At 44.7% G+C, this 20,606-nt stretch overlaps 1 long non-coding RNA gene across 1 annotated transcript in view; it reads right to left on the reverse strand.

The window, feature by feature from the left end:
- Window positions 1–11,423, reverse strand: part of LOC140397952 (uncharacterized) — a 53,147-nt gene extending 41,724 nt beyond the window's left edge. The window contains exon 1 of the long non-coding RNA XR_011937348.1: window positions 11,134–11,423. This is a non-coding gene — a long non-coding RNA (uncharacterized lncRNA). The remainder of the gene's footprint in view (window positions 1–11,133) is intronic.
- Between the last annotated feature and the right edge of the window lie 9,183 nt (window positions 11,424–20,606).

Raw genomic sequence — 20,606 nt, forward strand, 5'->3', positions numbered from 1 at the left:
CAGTGGCCTTGAGGAGGTGATGGAAGGACTTCCTTCAGCAGCTCAAGCTATCCTGTTAGTTCCAGAATTCAGTAATGGGTATTGCTGGGACTTCAAGCGAGCCCCGAGGAGAGGTGAACTATGGATCACTGAGGACCCCGGACTGCGGTAAGTCTGGGGACGTTATGGGAGCAAGGATTGGGGAGCCCGGGTAGGGGCTGTGAACAGAGTGGAGATGGACAGACTTTGGAAGAGGAAGAGCGTCCTGCCGTCACCATCGCAGTGAAGAAGTGTGGGAACAGTGCCCTGCACTCAGTTCTTTATGAAAATAAATGAGGGCCATCACAGGAAAACCAGCGGAGGCAGGGAGATAAAGGAGCCCAAGAGAGAGCGAGACTGAGAGCAGAGCCTGGAGGATAAAAGAGGAGGAGAAAGCGAGTGACTGAGAGCGAAGTGCTAGCTTGGTAATTTTGAACACCTGGAGTGGCAGCGGGATTCAAAAGTGATGCACAGCAAATGGGAGCAGCTTCTTGGGTGAGTACAGGGAGTACAGTCGGGTAAGTACTACTTTTATCGCTTATATTTTGTAATTAAGTCACCTCAACTGTATTGCGGGTAACCGGAGAACCCCTCCAGTGGCAAACAGGAGGAAGATCATCATCCAACAGAGGTGGCAGAAGGGGATTCTGGGAGACGTCAACTCAGTCACCTTGACTACTGTAACGTACAGAGGGACCTGGGCGTGGATGTCAACAGTTCCCTAAAAGTGGCAACACAGGTGGTCAAGGTAATTAAGAAGGCATAGGGCATGCTTTCCTTCATCAGCTGGGGCATTGAGTACAGGAGTTGGGAAATCATGTTGCAGTTGTATAAAACCTTGGTTAGGCCGCATTCGGAGTATTGCGTGCAGTTCTGGTCACCACATTATCAGAAGGACGTGGAAACTTTGAAGAGAGTGCAAAGAAGGTTCACCAGGGTGTTGCCTGGTCGCGAGGATATTGGCTATGAGGAGAGGTTAAATAAACTAGGATTGTTTTCACTGGAAAGACAGAGACTGAGAGAAGACCTTATAGAGGTCTACAAAATTATGAAAGGCATAGACAGGGTCTGTATCCCTCTAATTTCTCCCTATTCATGTACCCATCCAGATGCCTCTTAAATGTTGCTAATGTGCCTGCTTCCACCACATGCTCTGGCTGCACATAGCAGGCTCCCACCACTCTTTGCGTGAAAAACGTACCCTGCACATCTCCCTTAAACTTTACCTTCCCTCACTCACCTTGAACCTGTGCCCCCTTGTAATTGACATTTCCATCCTTGGAAAAAAGCCTCAGACCCCTCACACCACTCATGCATGAGGTTGACCTGACTCCCTCATCCAACCTCCTCAGCACCTCCCTCAGCCACCTACGTACTTTCTACATTTAAAAAGAGGCAGTAAAACCATTTTGCTTCTTTAAAGTAGTCAGCAGCTGTCAATCATAACAAGAATGTTTACTGTACGTGCGTTCTGGAACACATTGACGCAGCAGTCGAGGCGACGGAGAATTGCGATTTGCAGTGAAATCAGCGTCCGCCGCGATTTTCCGACTCTCCGCCTAATCCCATTTTGTGATTCCGGCTTTGGCCGGCGGAGAATCCCGCCCAAAGCGTTTCTGGCTTGATTCTTCACTGATCTATCTGGCCTGCTCATCAGCTGTCAGGCAGACCAGTTCTGAGTGAGAAGACCACTTTAGAGAGTTTGAACAGGTCAAACCAGGATGAAGACCATGAACAGAGGGCTGCCTGAGGCACCATGTCAAGAGTGATCTTTGGGTTGTCCAGGGCTGGAAGGAGCAGTCCGGACATGGGACCCCATCCCAGGGAAGGATCCAGGGGTCAACCCCTTACCCATAGAAAGATTGGAATCGAACCCGGGTACCTGGCGTTGTGGGGCAGCAGTGCCAACCACCGTGCCACCATGCGGTCGTGTCGTTAGTTAAGTTTTGTAGGAGTAGATGGTTAATATTGTAGGTGTAGATGGTTATCAATGTATACAACTGCTGTGCTCAGCAGCAGATGTTGTGGAACTAAATTAAAGTATACGTGAAAAATAACACGAGTTCAGCTACTCAGTAACCAACATCACCGAAAACACAATAGATTGTATGTGATTGAGACATAAACCCAATCAGTGGGGTTAACATCCCACTGCGGCACATTACAACCAATCCTTGTAAGGAACTGGCACTCTCACTGCCCTGCCTCTGAAAGGAGTTACAAAAGTTGTCGGCATTGAAGCGAAAGAAGTGATACCAGCATGTTACGTTGGAGGCTGAATAAAGTTTTGTACGACTGTACCACAACTCCGGCTCGAGTCCCGTGAATGTAACAGTTTCTTTTGACATTCTCCTTTTGTTGCAGTGACCCGCCAAGCACTGTCACTCCTCTAATTTGTTTGTTTTATTGATTTATTCATTCTAATTTTTTAAAAGAGTCTAAATAGGGGCTAGCTAGGATACTGGAGGTGTGAAAGGTCTAGATTTCAGCTTCACCAACTAGCTTGGATTGTATTTACAACAGCCAGATCCTCTCAATTCATGCAAATTGCCAAACTTTACGTGTGAGCCAATGCCCGGAGAGTAATTGATTGAGCTTTTCACAATATTTTGTGCATTTTGCTCCACATGGATAGTCTTGTTTTTGGTCCATGAACCACGGAGTTGGGCCTTCATGAAACAAGTATAATTAGGAACAGTTATTGAGATTGGAACTGACACCATTCTTTTTCCAAACTTAATTCTGTTGAAAGGTCACAGTCCTGAGACATTAACTCTTTCTCTGTTCACAGATACTACCTGACCTGCTGACTGTTTCTGTTTTCATTTTATCTGTAGTATTTTCCTTTAATTACAGCCGAAACAGCATTAATTTCATTCATCAATATCAATCACTTACCTTCTCACCGGATATCTCGGTGCCTTCTTCATGTACAGCAATGCTTTCCATTGCGAACATATAAATATGCCTTCTGTTTCTCATTAGCAGTGTCTCCAGGATAAATATTACATTTTTTTTTGTTCCACCTCAGTATATCTGCTAACGTATTTTATTCTTGTACAGTCAAGGGGGCAGGGGGCAGCTTCCACAATAATGCATTAAACTCATCTCCGGGTTTCAGACATACGAACATGCGAACTAGGAGAAGAAATAGACCACTCGGCCTTTCAGACACGCTCTATCATTCAATAATATCATGGCTGATCTAATTGGAACTTCCACTCCACATTCTCACCTACCCCCCCCCCCCCCACCCCTCTTGATAACCTTTCATCCCGTTGCTTATCAAGAACCCATCTATCTCTGCCTCAAAAAAATTCAAAGTCTCTGCTTCCACCATCTTTTGAGGGAGGAAGTTCCTCAACCCTGTTGTAGTGGCATGCATAAACAAGGGTATGTGTAAATACATATAGCCTCTGACCAGTAGGTGTCAAGCAAGTAATAGCACGTGACACTGTAGACTGCAGGAGAAACCATCGTGGTCAGCCGTGTTTGTATTCATTCCAGTTTGAAAGCATTCCTTTCTTACCCACAGCTTATTATGCTATAATAAAATTGACCAGTCTTGAACTAGATGTTCTTCAGTACGCCGACTCAATAATTGTCTTTGTACAAGGACATAACATGGTACCAGAAGTGATGATCAAAAACTAAAAGATCAGGGACGGGATTCTCCTTTCCAGGACTAAGTTCCCACGCCGGCGGGAAAACTGGCGCGAACCACTCCGGCGTCAACAGCCCCCGAAAGTGCGGAATTCTCCGCACTTCCAAAGGCTAGATGGACGGCGGAGGGGTTGGTGCCGCGCCAGCCGGCCACTGAAGGGACTGCCCAAGTTAGCGCATGGGCCGAAGGGCCTGCGCGATCTCACGCATGCGCGGAACCGCCAGCGTGGTTCCGCGCAAGCGCAGATCAGCCAACGTATTCTGGCACCTGCGCAGGGGATGTCTTCTCCACACCAGCCATGGCGGAGCCCTGCAGGGGCCGGCGCGGAAGGAAGGAGTGCCCCCACGGCACAGGCCCGCCCGCAGATCGGTGGGCCCTGTTCGCGGGCCAGGCCACCGTGGGGCCCCCTCTCCCAGGGTCGGATCCCCCCGCCCCATGACCCGAGGACCGCCCCAGCCGACTTACCTGCCAGGTCCCGCCGTGTGGGACTATGTCTAACCCACGCCAGCGGGACTGGCCAAAAATGGACGGCCGCTCAGGGCCCGGAGAATTGCCGGGGAGGCCGCTGGCAACGGCCCCCGACCAGCATGCCGTAAACCCCGCCCCCGCCTGAAAACCGGCGCCGGAGAATATGGCAGCCGGTGTCGGGGCGGGATTCGCGCCGCCCACCGGTGATTGTCCGACCCAGCGGGGGGTTGGAGAATCCCGCTGCAGAAGTGTGAAGATTTGAAGGATATAGTCTTCACATTTGGTGAAATGGTGCTACAAGGAAAATGTGGAACATCTAAGGACATCCCTAAAAACCCAACACCAGATAGTTTAAAAACTCCTGAACAATCTCTGCTAACCGGTAATGTTGATAGCAATTGGCATGCATTTAAACAACAGTTTACACTGTATGTAGCAGCCCTAGGATTGCAGGCGCAGTCAGATAAATGTCGTTGCAGGCCAGCAGGCGATTGAAATTTATAACACCTTAGTATATGAACAAGAGGACAATAGTAAAAGCGTTGATGCCGTCATAAAAAGATTTAATGGGCTGCACGGTGGCGCAGTGAGTAGCACTGCTGCCTCACGGCGCTGAGGTCCCAGGTTCGATCCCGGCTCTGGGTTACTGTCCATGTGGCGTTTGCACATTCTCTCCGTGTTTGCATGGGTTTCACCCCCACAACCCAAAGATGTGCAGGGTAGGTGGATTGGCCGTGCCAAATTGCCCCTTAATTGGAAAAAATGAATTGGGTAATCGAAATTTTAAAAAAGATTTTTAAAAATAAAAAGATTTGATGATCATTGCACACTGAAAAGAATATAACTTTTAAGTGATATATATTTAGAATGCGCACGCAGAAGATGTGCAAGTCCTTTGATAGCTTTCTTACCACCCTCAAATTAAAAGCACAAGCATGTAACTTTGTGATGTTAAAATCCTCAATGATTCAGGATCAAATTGTCTTTGGAGTAAATGATGATCATTGCGGGAGAATGAGCTTCAGTTAGAAGACACGATTAAGATTTGCCACGCTAGTGAATTAGCTGCGCAACATATCAGCACGTCGAATGCACAACGTTTTTGTGTGAAAATTGGGAGCGATGCTGACGCCATAGATGTTGTGATACTCTCAAAAATAAAATGTGACCTCAGCAGCGGTGGCCATTTTAAATGCTTGGCAGAAGCAGCCACTACGTGCCAAAGAAAAGGAAACAGACATCTACCGAGAGAATGTCCAGCATACGGCAAAATTTGCACAACATGCAAAGGGAGAAATGATTTTACGAAACAATGTTTCACAAACAAAAAAGTTAATGCAGGGAAGTAAATTAATAGAATTGATTACATTAATTTGAAGGCACATTTTTTTATTGATGTAGTCTCGGATGAAGACAGGGCAAACACAGGCAAAAGAATAAAGTGTCACCTACAAGAACAAAAAGTGATAAAAATGATAATGGAACAGTGACAAAGGACAAATGGAAAGTTTCTTTGTTGATAAATCAATTGCTTATCACTGTGATGTTAGATACAGGATCAAGAGCAAACCTTATAAGCATCAGTGATATCAAGACTATGCAATTAAAACAGAATATTGAATAAACCAATCTTCTTGAAGGACTATAATGGTCAGAAAATTAACACATTGGGAATGTGCGAATTGGATGTACAAGTAAAAGATAAAGTGCGCAAAGTAAAATTCTCGATAGTGAGTCGTTATTGGAGATAAACCACAAGTTGACATGGGGTGATGCATCTTTCATAAACACATGGACGACTTGAGGAGTAGAGATATGCTCCAGTCAGTGTTGCCATCAAGAAATGTTTTTGAACCTGTGAGCACCAAAGTACCTATTCGACCAGTTACAGGCATAACCGATGTCTCTGTGAAGCAAGTAGTAATGAACTGCCTGGGCAAAAACAGGTACCTATTATTGCAATTCATCTTAATGTTGATCCTGTGGAAGCATCTCAGACTACAGAATTATGCTACTCCACAAGAAACAGAAATTCTCAAAGATTTGATTTATTTATAATTGTACAACTCATGTATACAAAGCAGGATTCTCTGCTGTCCGCTGCTGGTAGCAGAGTTCCCGATGTGACGGAGAATCCAGCATCAGGGAAAATGCGTTTTTAGGTGCCCATGCTCCAGTCCCCTGCAAGTGGCAACATTGAGGTTTATACCCAAGGCCAGCGAAAGGATGCAAATAGGTCAAAATGACCCACTTGCAGCCTATTAACTGGCTGGGCACTGGATTCTCCACACCTCCATGATTCTCTGGCCCTCTGGGCTGCGATTCATATGGGCATGGATTGGTATAGGTATTTCCCAGCATGACCCTGACATGGTGAATTTCAGGGTGGGCCAAGGGGTTTATTATTTGAGGCAGGTGCCCCCCAAGTCCATCGGAAGAGCCCCCTCCCCACACAATGTAATTCCTGCCCCACCAGCAGACCCCCACATTCAGAGAACTCCACCATAACAGCACCCCCCACCCCCCGCCACCCATAGTTCAGCCCTGCCTGGAAGCTAAAGAACAATCCAGACAGAAACAGTGAAAGAAATCACTGTTTTGAGACTCACCTGTCCCTTACAGCTGCTGCCTCAGGCAGAGAATGCAGCACTGTAACTTCATAGAAAGCGAAATCCCCATCATCTGCATTTACGACTCCTCAGATCCTTTGATCTGCAGGGCTTCTGTTTACGTCAAAGAGAAATAACTTTACAAGGGTGTGGGCGGCACGGTAGCACAGTGGTTAGCACTGTTGCTTCACAGCTCCAGGGTCCCAGGTTCAATTCCCGGCTTGTGTCATTGTCTGTGTGGAGTCTGCATGTTCTCCCTGTGTCTGCATGGGTTTCCTCCGGGTGCTCGGTTTCCTCCCACAGTCCTGAAAGATGTGCTGTTAGGTAATTTGGACATTCTGAATTATCCCTCTGTGTCCCCGAACAGGCGTCGGAATGTGGCGACTAGGGGATTTTCACAGTAACCTCTTTGCAGTGTTAATGGAAGCCTACTTGTGACAATAAGTAGGGCAGCACAGTAGCATAGTGGTTAGCACAATTGCTTCACAGCTCCAGGGTCCCAGGTTCGATTCCCGGCTTGGGTCACTGACCGTGCGGAGTCTCAACGTTCTCCCTGTGTCTGCGTGGGTTTCCTCCGGGTGCTCCGGTTTGCTCCCACAGTCCAAAGATGTGCATGTTAGGTGGATTGGCCATGCTAAATTGCCCTTAGTGTTGGTTGGGGTTACTGGGCTATGTGGGCTTGGGTAGGGTGCTCTTTCCAAGAGCCGGTGCACAATCGATGGGCCAAATGGCCTCCTTCCGCACTGTAAATTCTATGATTCTATGAATAAAGAGTATTATTAATTGACAACGTCAGCAGGCAGATGTCGGGATTGTTTAATTTAATTTCCCTTCATGCTTGAATGGATCTCAAGAACCCAGCTGTACAAAGTGTTTTACAGCCAATTAAGTACTTATGAATTGTAGTCACTGTTGTCAAGGAGGAAACATGGCAGCATACCCACACTCAGCAAGATCCCACAAACAGCACTGCATTAAAAGCCAGGTCAGGTTTTAACTGCCCTACCATGGCCCTTGTCCCCCCAGCAGATGCGGTGAGCCATTTAAATTTCCAATCTGTTCACTAGAAGTCCCGTCAGGAGGGCAGGGCTGCAAAATCCTGGTCCGATGATCTGTATTTGTGATGTTGATTGCGGGATGAATATTATCCAGGTCAATGGGGATAAATCCCCTCCTCTTCCTCAAAATAGTGTCATGGGATCTTTTACATCCACCCAGGAGGGCAGGTGGGGCCTTGGTTTAATGTCTCAATCCCCCCAAAAAACAATTCGAAACAGTGCAGCACTCCCTCTGTACTGCACTGATGTTTCAGCTGAGGTTAGATGCTGCTTTCAATTCCTGGAGCAGGTCTTGAATTCACAACCTCGAGACTCTGAGACGAGGAGGAACTCAGTTAGAAACATCTTGTGACGGTAAGCATTGGAAAATTAAGAAGTCAGAAACAATTTGCAGAGCTGGGGTGTGAGACCAATTTAATAGCACTTGCAAAGGGCCAGTACCCACACCATGGGGCATCAGCCTCCTCCTGCACTGTGTGATTCATTGTGAAGCTCACACAAGGAATGGGACACAGGAGCTAGAGACCTGGTGACACCTCCAGTGAGAATCAATAACTTCTGGAGAGGAGGGAACAAGACAGCAAGAATTAAGATAGGCAATATAGTTGTATTCGTCAAGACACTCTGAAGGGCCAAGAGCAAAAACCCTGTATTCAATCTCTCCTCAATGTAATTACACCTGAGAAGGAAAAAGTCATGTTTCTCTATCTTGACAATGTGAGCAATACTGTTGGGTTTTATCTCACAAATGACAGGCCTTGGCAAGATATGACAGCCTGTTGTGCTTGAAGTAATAAAACCTTTTTGTAAATCACCCTGACATCTCTGGCCCATCGAGAATTCCCATTTCCGGGCGTTGGAAGATATCTCAGCCAATTTTATCACTGTGTTTGTTTGTCATTATTCCCAATGCTCTCGCAGAACCTCCAATCTCTGTTAAAGCTGTCGCTTTACTCCAACGATAGGGAGAGAGGCAACCACTAGTCTTTAAACACACCTGGAGAGAGTGGGCGGAATGAACATTGAGTGAGGAGACAGTATCAATCTCGGGTGCAATGGCTGTCATGTTTGAACAACATGTTATAAAGGATATATGGCAATACACAGGCCAGTCAGCCCAACCAGCCCCTGCTGGTGTTTATGCAACACTTGATCCATCTAGATCCATCATTGCGTCCTCTTTCCCCTTCTCCACTTTTTTCAAAATTTATTTTAATCCATTTTTAAATTAAAATTTTCATTTTCACTTTATTGCACACAGAAATTTGTTTTGCTCTTTTTTTTAAAATGACATATAAATGAATAACAGTGGGGAAAAATAGAAAGTGATCCTGTCACAGAGGTCTAACTGCAATTGAAGTATGTACTGAAAACTATGCATAAAAAATAATCAGTGTGAATCTAAGTGAATTGGGTGGCAAGCTCCAGCCACGTCTGCCTGGCGACCGGAGAATCCCGCCCGATGTCAATGGATTTTTCCATTGTCGGGGTCTCGCCTGTGGTGTTCGGAAGAATCCAGCCCATGCATTAAATTCCTGTTCAAAGCTTTTGTAAAGACAGGCACAAATGAGTTCAGGAACTGATTTGTCCTGCATCTAAAGGATTGTTGGCTTTTTTCCGAATGCAACCAGCAGTAATACTGAGACAATGGGTGATTCTTATTGTTCATGGCACCCTTTACTTTTGTTGAAATTCTTGGAGAGCAGACTTAGTCAAGAAAGATTCCTGCTTGGACCAATAATCTGTGTCCTTAAAGAGTATACTTTCCGAAGAGGTAACAGATACATCCAAAAAAGACAACACTCTCAACTACAGCCAAATAGAAGAGTTTCATTATTGTGAGATCCAGGTAAAATGATCTTCATGAGAACAATATCATTAACTGACGTTTTCCTGAATTCTATAATTAGTTCTTTCATCTCGTTTTCATACAATTTAAGAGAATTGATCTCGCGTCATTTCACAAACTTGTTCTGCATGTTCCTCTAGTTTACTTTATTATTCCTTGTGAAACTCACAACTACTGTATCATCAGCACACTTCAGGACCATTGCATTGTTGTTATAACCTGACTGAATACTATTGGCTGAGGACTATTGGGTGCCCCATCATGTGTTTTAGGGCCAATCAATTAAATTGAAGAACAGAAATTAACTGAGGGATTAATTAAAAGGGGCCGCTCCTAAAAGGACCACAGCCCAAAAAGAACAAAGAGGAACAGAAGCTTGAAAACATTAAATCAAAATGTGAAAACTGGAGTGGACAAAGCAATCCAATCTCTGTGATACTGAGCACGGAATGGGTATCCCATAACTCTTAGGGATTATGAGCTCCCCCAATGAGGGCCTAATCTATCCGTGTGCTGTGGGGTCAAATGGACCAATGTAAAAGGTGTGTGTGGTTGAGAAGGAAGCTGTAACTGATCAATATCACCAGAGTGTAAAGATCTGCCAATTGATGAGCACACTCCTCTTGTTCATGGATTTGAATATTGCTTTCAAGAACCACATTTGTTGTTCAACCCTAATTGCCCTTGGAAGTTTCTTATCTAGCTTCCTATTAAATAAATCGATCCTATTTGCTTCAACCACTCCCTGCAGTAGCAGATTCCACATTCTATTGAGTCCTAAAGTTTTCCAGCACAGAAAGTGCCTGCGTGTCTGCACCGATCTACAAGCACCCATCTATTCTAATGCCATTTTCCAGCATTTGGTCGGGAGCTTTGTCAAGCTATCCCCACCCCCTGCCAATAATGTAATGGGGTTCCAGCCATGAAAGTTTGGGAACCCAATTACCATACATTTAAATATTATTATCAGGCTTCCTCACTGTATTTTTCCCCCCACATTAGGAAATCTCCTCAAAGAGCCCTCCAGGGAACCCCCACCTCACCATGGACTTGCTCAATGGAAGCCCCCCCTCCACAGTGCTCCCGGCATTGTCCCTTGGTACTTTCTGGGCATTGCCACATGTACCATGGAGAGGATCACTCGGGAGGGGTCCCGTGTCCATGGGGGGAGGGGGGGGGGCATTCCCTGGGGGCGGTGGTACTCTGATTGGGGGAGCTCAGGTGGCTGTGGGGGTCCTTTTTTTTGATCGGGGTGCCATTTCCCAATCTCTCAGCCGCCGAGGTTCCAAGCTCATTAAAAGCCTGCCCCGCCAGTATGATGTCATGGGACCCTCCAACTTGTTACCTATTTTGAAAATACGGCAGGAAAACATGACAAGACAGCTGGCACACACCATTACACGCCTGAGGGTGAAGGGGAGCCTAATAACATATCTCCACGGAGTTCCTTGCCATTTCTGTACTCACCCTTACAGAAAGCAGAGTGTTGAACATTTTCCATCACTGTATCCAAGTTTGGTGCACGACATCATCCCACTGACCTGCGCGACCAGCTCTCCCTGTGCCTTCTTTGTGTCATGCGGGGGGGGGGCTCCTCTTACCGTCCCTGGACATGAGGACATCACGCCTGGTACTGACCTCCTCTGTGAAACGGGAGGGGGGGGCAGAGTGCCCACGAGATTTGCCCTCCCACCTTCCATGTCCACCAGGTGCCGAGGCCATTAGTGCCGCAGATATCTCTTTGATCCTGTGAAGGCCGCTCCCACAACCCCGTAGCAGCCCTCACGGTGCTGCCTGCAGAGTTTTTAAGAAGTCCCTGCCAGAGGCTCTCCACTCATTCCTTCCTCCTGGCCTACCAGAGGGCACGTCACATGCTCGGTTGGCCTTAATTGGCCACAGCAGAAAATTGCTTTGACAATGCGATTTCGCCCAGGAACAGATTCTACATCCACTTCCGAGCCAGCCAACTTCACGCACCCGAAAATCACAAAATTCAGTCCCAGCGAAGAGCAGCAGATTTCTTTCCCTAAAGGAGCATCAGATAACCCATTGGGATTTTACAACAATCAATGGTAGTTGTCATGGTCACCATTACTGACACTAGGTTTATAGTTCAGATTTATCATTCAATTATAGAGTTCCACTGGCAGTGATTGGAGGATTTGAACCCACACCCCTACAGCATTAGCTTGGGTCCAGTGACATCATCACTATCCCACCACCTCCCCTGCCTCAACCTTTAGGGAAAGTGGAGAGAAATCTGGGTAAAAGGGAAAAGGAGAAGGCAAATTTCTATGTCGATGTCTAAATTTAGTAGTGGCAGAAAACAGGCTGGTCCTTCGAGTCATTAATACCGTTGCATTTCATTTCATTACTCATGGATTACAGAATACTTCTCATTCCATCGGTTGACTTGCATTCTTTGTACAACTCTAGCAGAATGAACAAAGGGTAGTGGCTGGGATCAAATGCATCCTCGACTCTGCAGTTCATTGTTCCTCAGACATGCCTGTTACCTCCATCGTAAATCCGCCCTGTAAATTAGAGACATTTACAGGGGATTACAAATGTAAACAAATTTACACCTCTTTACGCCTGAGTCAGGAAGCTCTTCTCGTGGTTTTTTTCTGTACAGAATTAGAAGACATAACAACAGCAATTTGTATTTACTTTTATATTAAACTAATAAAATGTCCCAAGGTGCTTTAAAGAAGGTGTTAAATCAAAACTTGATATTGAACCATTTGGGACTATTAGGACAGATGACCAAAATCTTGGTCAAAGAGATAGGTTTTAAGGAGCCACTAACAGGAAAAAAGAGACGAAGAGGGACAGAGAGGTTCAGGGGGGCACAGCCACCAATGGTGGTGTAATTAAAATCCAGGGTGCTCAAGAGGCCAGAAACAGAGGAACACAGAGATCTCAGAGGGTCCTGGGGCTGGAAGTGGTGACAGGATTGGGAACAACCCTGGAGGGTTAGGAAAACTAGCATAAGAATTTTAAAATTATTGATTGATTGGAAGACAAACTATGCAAACTTCGGGATGATGGGTGGGAATGGGTAAATTATAGTGTGTGATGGGTAATAATGGATGAATGATTGGTGAATGATGGGTGAATGATGGGTGATGATGGGTGAATGATGGGTGAATGATGGGTGATGATGGGTGAATGATGGGTGATGATGGGTGATGATGGGTGAATGATGGGTGAATGATGGGTGAATGATGGGTGAATGATGGGTGAATGATGGGTGATGATGGGTGAATGATGGGTGATGATGGGTGATGATGGGTGGTGATGGGTGAATGATGGGTGAATGATGGGTGACTGATGGGTGGTAATGGGTGAATGGTGGGTGAATGATGGGTGAATGATGGGTGATGATGGGTGATGATGGGTGAATGATGGGTGAATGATGGGTGAATGATGGGTGATGATGGGTGAATGATGGGTGATGATGGGTGATGATGGGTGGTGATGGGTGAATGATGGGTGAATGATGGGTGACTGATGGGTGGTAATGGGTGAATGGTGGGTGATGATGGGTGAATGATGGGTGAATGATGGGTGGTAATGGGTGAATGGTGGGTGATGATGGGTGAATGATTGGTGAAAGGGTGGTAGTGGAATTAAGCACATAGACGGGGGAGTTTTGCATAGCTCTAAATTGATGAAGGTTATAATCTGAGAGGATGACCATGGTTACATTGAAATAGTCAAGTCTACAATTTGAAAATGACATGGAGAAGGTTTCGGTAACAGATAAAGTGAGTCAGGAGGGAGTCAGGTGAAGTTATGGAGGTGGAAATAGTGATTTTAATAATGGCACAGAAATGGGGTTGGAAATTAATCTTGGGGTCAAATATTATGACGAGGTTATGAAGAGTCTGGTTCTGATGGCAACACTTTCCTTAGTTCATTTCACAATGATCTTTTATACCTGTCACTGTGCTTTACGCACAGCTGTGTTCTTCTGAAGTAGCTATCTGTCAAGTTAGCAACTACAAAGGTCTTCATGTCCTTCCCTCCTAAAAAATTGAATAGGTTTCAAAACACAACAGAAAGCAAAACAGGCTTCTTAACGAAGAGACAATCTGTCTTGTTGTCAAACTGATTTTCTCTTGACAGCATTAGGAACCCAGTACCCCACCATGAGCTAAGAATTAACTGGGTAAGTGCTGTAAGACTCCTATCCATCCATTAGAGTTTTAAAGCAAACACACTTTGTTTGTTCAACTTTACATTTCCATTTTTATTTCACCAATTGTTGGCTCTTCACTGGGAATCCACATGAATAATAAAATGAGGTAGGATACTCCTTTTTGTGTGTTTGTGAGTCACAAAGTTCCAGTTCCAGGCCCACTACAGGAAGTGAACACACAGGTCAAGGCTGACACCAAGTGCAGTTATTGAGGAAGTGTTTCGCCGTCAGAGGTGCCATCTCTCAGATGAATCATTGAACTAAGGCCCCAACCACCCTCTCAGGTGGGTCCAAAACAGCCCATCACACTATTTTAAAGAAGAGCAAGCAAGTTATCCCTGGCCAATATTTATCCCTCAATCACATCGCAAAAACAGATTATCTGGTCATTTTCACATTGCTTTATGTGGGATCTTGCTGTGCGTACATTGGCTGCCCCATTTCTTACATCACAGCACTGGCTACACTTCAGAAGTTCTACGCCTGCTGTATGTGCTTTGAGATGTCTGCTGGTCATGAGAAATGCTGTATCATAGAATTATCATAGAACTTACAGTGCAGAAGGAGGCCATTCGGCCCATCGAGTCTGCACCAGCTCTTGGAAAGAGCACCCTACCCAAGGTCAACACCTCCACCCTATCCCCATAACCCAGTAACCCCACCCAACACTAAGGGCAATTTTGGACACACTAAGGGCAATTTATCATGGCCAATCCACCTAACCTGCACATCTTTGGACTGTGGGAGGAAACCGGAGCACCCGGATGAAACCCACGCACACACGGGGAGAACGTGCAGACTCCGCACAGACAGTGACCCAAGCTGGGAATCGAACCTGGGACCCTGGAGCTGTGAAGCAATTGTGCTATCCACAATGCTACCGTGCTGCCCCTATCAATGCAAATCTTTCTTTTTTTCTTTTTGTCTTATCGGCTGGCCTCCACGCTCAATGTCCATACACAATAAGCTTCTCAAAGCAACAGAACTCAACCAGCAGGTGGCACCCAAAGGTGTTAAGAACTATTGGCAACATTTCAAAGGTTGGACGTCAAGGTTTAGGTTCCTGAAACGTGATGCAATCCCCACCACCTTCTGTCAGATTGCACATTCTCAGCACTCCATGCTTCAGCCGACGTCACTGCACTTTGATGTCCTCCATACATTTCAGAGGGGAAATAAAAATCTCCTTCAGTTCTTCAAAGAACTGATGCTTCAGATCTTGTCCTGAAAAAGCTTATCACTTCAAAGTTGGCTTAGCAGGGATTTTGATGATGAGTGATTACATTAACTCTTCTCTTCCACCCCTGCTCCCGCCGAAATGTTTGAAGCTGGCCGGGCAACGTTTGATGGGAAGAAAATTAACATTGCGGGGAGACTCTTTGGGTTATTAACTTTGGCCCAGTAGCTCCTCAGAGCCAGAAGACGGTGGGTTCGAAGACCCCACAACAGAAACCTGATAACGCAATCCAAAAAAGGCTGCAGGACTTTTTTGTTTTCAGATCAATTATTAAAACCAAGACCCCATCATCCACCCCCACCCCCTCAGCTGGATGCAAGTGATGCCAGGACAATACGCTGAAGCCGAGCAGGGAGATTCTCTCAGGTGTTCAGGCCTATATTAATTCTCCCAACCAACGTCACTAAAAACAGATTATCTGCTCAAGTACCGCATTATTTTTCTGCCACTTAGCTACAAAGCAAGCCCCACAGAACTGTTGGGTCCGTTGCCCAGTAGATAACTCTGCTGATAGCCTCACCGACATTCACAGGGTCAGGCGGAGAGCTTCCATCAGCAGATTGGGGTAGGCCAAACATCCGTCCTGCTCTCCCACCGCACCCCACCTCTTTCCAAAGATACCAGATATGCTGAGGAAGCTATTTGAAACATGAAACTTCTTTTCCCCAATGAAAACTATTCAGCAACGAGAGTCTCACTTTGTCATTCAACAGAACTACTTACCAGAATCTTCACTCCTCTCATTCATCTAAATTTATAAATGTCCCAAAAAAAATGGAATTTTACTGAGCTTTGCTACCCAATGAAGGGCTGACAAGCCTATCAAGTATCAAAAGCCTCACACAATTCATCAGTGAGACCTCCTCAGTGACAATACAATCATACAATCAGGATTTACAGTGCAGAAGGGGGCCATTCGGCCCATTGAGTCTGCACTGGCCTTGGAAAGAGCACCCTACTTAAGCCCAAGCCTCCACCCTATCCCCATAAACCATGTGAACTGACCTAACCTTTTGGACACTAAGGGGCAATTTTAGCATGGCCAACCCACCTAACCTGCACATCTTTGGACTGTGGGAGGAAACCGGAGCATCCGGAGGAAACCCACGCAGACACGGGGAGAAAATTCAAACTCCACACAGACAGTCACCCAAGGTGGGAATTTAACCCAGGTCCCTGGCGCTGTGAGGCAGCAGTGCTAACCGATGTGTCACCGTGCTGCCCCACGATGTGTACAAATGGCCCAAATTCATCAACAATAATTTTTGTTATGAAATAAGTGGAAATTGCTTCAAAACAATTGACATAAACAGCCACTGAATCAATCCAAAGCAGGGCCTTTTCTCACTTCCTGCTTCCATTACTGATACCTTTCTTTAATTTAATCAATATTTATCCATTCAAATCTCCTTAAACCCTTGTTCTGCCACAGAAGCCATTTTACATCATTTCCTTCATCCCTGAATATTTAACTACATTGAAGTCGAGGTTTGGAGCAGACACTTTTTTTAATGTGAAGGGTGAGAAGTAATGCAAATTGTTGCTGTTGTTGAATCTTGCCCTTAGGATTTGAAGCCACGGAACTTATTTGGCCCATCAGTTTTCCCTTTCTCCCGCCAATCAGCTTTGATATTTCTACTTATTGACTTCGCAGTTGCTTTTCTATTTTATTTATTAATGTGGACACAAGTCCTCGATCCTTACTCCATGCTGCAGAAAACCATCAACCAGTAGATGAGGTGAATTCGTGTTTTGCACCAAGGCAAAATGCATGGTTGGGTAGATTGCAGTTACCCCTTCAGAGTGGTATCATGTGTGATTCATTGAGTAGAACTTTCACTTAGAGAGTTCGGAGGGTACAAAGGATTCCACCGACGGGAAGGGCTGGAGAACTCCGCCCATTATTGCATTTCTCTTTGCGGGAGCTTGCTGTGCATAAATTGAGCATGTGATTTCTTACATTAAAATAATGACTACATTCAAATACTTAATTAACTGTAAACCACTATGGGGCATTCTAAGTTTGCGAGGAGCGCGAACGGAATGAAAATCAAATCTTCCTTTAAATATTTTGATTAAATTTAAGGCCAGGTTGGGTTTCCGTTACTTCCAAAATGACAACTTCTACAGCTCAGAGAAAGATAGAAAGAAACCGCAGGATTAAATATGACAGGAATAAATGCAGTACAGGAGTTATTTCATCCAATTAAATGGGTTATTAAGAGAATGGATCACCCAGAGGCAAAATCAACATCTTAATTGCAGAGTAGATCAAAACAAAAGACAGAAATTTTAAGGATGACATCTAAAAGGAGGTGAAAATGTATTCTGAATGGAAGCTTTGACACCTGTATCCTTCACTGAAAGCTCTGTTATAAATATTCTCTCTTGTTTCAACCTCCCAAACACAGAATTAATAACAGAGCAGTAACAAACCTGTCACATGGGGAGTCAATGGTGTGGTTTCTATCCCCTCACACTTGCTCTGATCAATGTATTCATTCTGGGTCACTGGCTGAAGTAAACAACAGCATTTCTCTTATAATTGCTCTGCCTTTAACCCTTGCATTGCTCAGATGCCATTCTGCAGATCGAGGTCCACATGCTCTGATAGAAATTTGGGCCGAAAGATTGGCACATTAGTCAAGCGCTACTTGATGTACTAATGCCCCAAAATGACGAGCAGGAACCGTGCACACATTTTCAATCAGCCGATATCTGGGGAGACCTGTACTTCATCTCTGAGCTCTGCGCCCCCCCCCCCCCCCCCACCCCCCACCCCCACACACACTCAAAAAAGGGCAAGCCCAAATTTCTGGAATTTTGAATTTTGTATTTTGGGGCATTGCATTTGCTATATGCTGGAAGGGCAAATAAAAATGGGCAGCATAAACTAAATGGTACAATTTTACAAGGAAAGCAGGAAAGTAAATATCTGGGGGTTTACATTCAAAGAGTCCAAACAAGCACAGTAGCCAAATAGTCAAATGGTCTGATTGCGGTGTTATAAATTCAGTAGATTCATATCCATTTTGCTGCCTGCTCAAAATCAAATTGTCAGTTCGTAACAAGAGCATTGAAAATGTGACTCAAGGCTGCTCCCTCCATATATAATTCCATGATTCTGGACTCTCATTATGCAGAATTCTGCATAATTCATCTGTGCCTCGGGCTGGCAGCTATCCCAGGACTACATTGTCTCCAGAAAATGAAAATTAATCTCCTGGACATTGCTGCATGCAAATAGTCATGAGGCAACTCATGAGGATGTAAAATAACAATTGTGTTGCTTTTTGTTTTTAACACTTATTAGCACCTTGCAAACCCATGACCTCTCCCACCTAGAAGGACAAGGGGAGCTGATGCATGGGAACATGTATCAAGTTTTTCTCCAAGCTGCAGACTATCCCAATTTGGAAATAGATCACCGTTCCTTGACTGTCACTGGGTCAACATCCTGGAACTCCCTCCCTAACAGCACTGTGGGTGTATCTACACCACGTGGACTGCAGCGGTTCAAGAAGGCAACTCGCCAGCACCTTCTGGAGGGCAATTAGGGATGGGCAATTAAAAATGCTGGCCTAACCAGTGACGTCCACATCCCATTAAATAATATTAAAAAATAACTTTTTTTAAATTGCCGATCAAGGATATGGCGATCGAGGATAAAAAGCTTTCTGACTGAGTGGGCGGTTCGATGTGATGAAACCTTCAGCAATAAATCCATCCCTAGTATAAGGTTTATAGATTAACATTTCCAGTCCTAATCTATAACCTTCAAGGCTTGTAAAACAATCACCAACATATTCATTAATGGCTTATCTCAACAAGATTTGTTTTCCTCAGACATATATATTTCAGCCTGAATAGGCTGTTGGGCTTTACGCTTCTTCTAATAATTTCACAAGGTAACAGAGAGGCTAAACTGTGAGGAAATGGAGAAGGCTTATTTGAGGATGTGCTGGAATATGCAACAGCACTAGGTGGGTGTAATGTTCTTGTCGGATGGCATGATTTATACTACAAGAACACTTGTAGCTAAAGCTATAAACAATGTATTAACATTAACTGTGGGTAAATTATATACAAAACAACAGATGAATAACAGTAAGATAAAGCACAAGCAACCTCTCGCCAGCTTCTTCCAGCCAGCCAGAGGGGTCACCTGACTCTAACATTCACATATGCACTCGTGAGACTCCTAGTGGTCAGTTGGTGAATTACAACACAACCATGCCATCACTACTATGGGGATCCGGAAATCAAGTGCCCCTTCTACCCTAATAAAGAATGGTTGAGGAAAGACCAGCAAAAGGTGAAACAGAAATGGGCGGGGGAGATAGATGATTCACAAAGCCTTGGAAAGCTGACAACTAAGATAATGGAAACTATCAGGAACCTTCATTTAACGAATAGCATAATTTGGACAAGAATAAATCTCACATAGTTAGTCGGGACTAAAGGTGATCATTATTTATATGCAGAAATATAAAAGAATACGCTAATCAGTGTTAGCTGAGAGGGTCCAAAAGCAGAGTTCATCAATATAATATAGTCACAAATAAATCGAAGCAACATCTCTGGGGAAATGTTTTTACTCAGAGAATCACAGAAACGTGAAGGCACAGAAGGAGGCACGTTATTTCTATTCAATTAATCATGGTTAGAATGAGGTAATTGAGGAAAATAGCACAGATGCATTTTAGTGGAAGCTGGATAATATGTGAGAGAAAGATAGAGAAGGATATGTGGATAGGGTTTAACACCACAGTCTGGAAGGAGATTGCTGGGGAACATGAACACTGCTATGGACCAATTGGGCTGAATTGGCAGGTTTCTGAGCTGCACGTTTGATGTGATTCTGTGTCATTCACTGTCCGCGCTCTCCCCACTTCTAATTCATAATTTGATTTTCCATCAACATTGTAATCTCAATTAGAATTGCTGTAGAGAAATTTTCCAAGACAGAGTATTAAATTCAATTCCACTTTGTGTGCAACCATTCCATTGATTGTGATCAACACTGGCTGGCTAAATGTAGACACCAAATTAGATTTGGCTCCAATCTGCAAAGCTGTGATCTGATGCCAGGATTGCAATTTAGTACCTTGAAAAGAAAGGCTGCAAATAAACTCATTAAGCAACGGGATAATTTTCCAGTAAAGATTCTGTTCAACGTTTTAACAGTTAAATCCTTCAAAATGAGACTGTTTCTCATTTTAAGGTTCCTTTTTCTGGTCTAGTTAAGGTACAACGTACGCGGTTTGCAAATTAATTCAGCAATCATGAGCGTACATTTACATTCAAGGAGCTAATCATGCACAAATGAGTGTTGTTGATGGATGCTTAATGTGTTCCTACCAATATCTTCTCCACCATTAGTTCCAGAGGACTGGCAGGTAGCTAATATACTTTGATATTGAAGGAGATGCAATTAAGACACCGTAAAGGATTGAGCTAATGGGTATTTGTTTGGATTAAGAAGGTTTCCACTGGAGT

Source organism: Scyliorhinus torazame, chromosome 21 (assembly GCF_047496885.1).
Source record: "Scyliorhinus torazame isolate Kashiwa2021f chromosome 21, sScyTor2.1, whole genome shotgun sequence".
NCBI classification, from domain to species: Eukaryota; Metazoa; Chordata; class Chondrichthyes; order Carcharhiniformes; family Scyliorhinidae; genus Scyliorhinus; species Scyliorhinus torazame.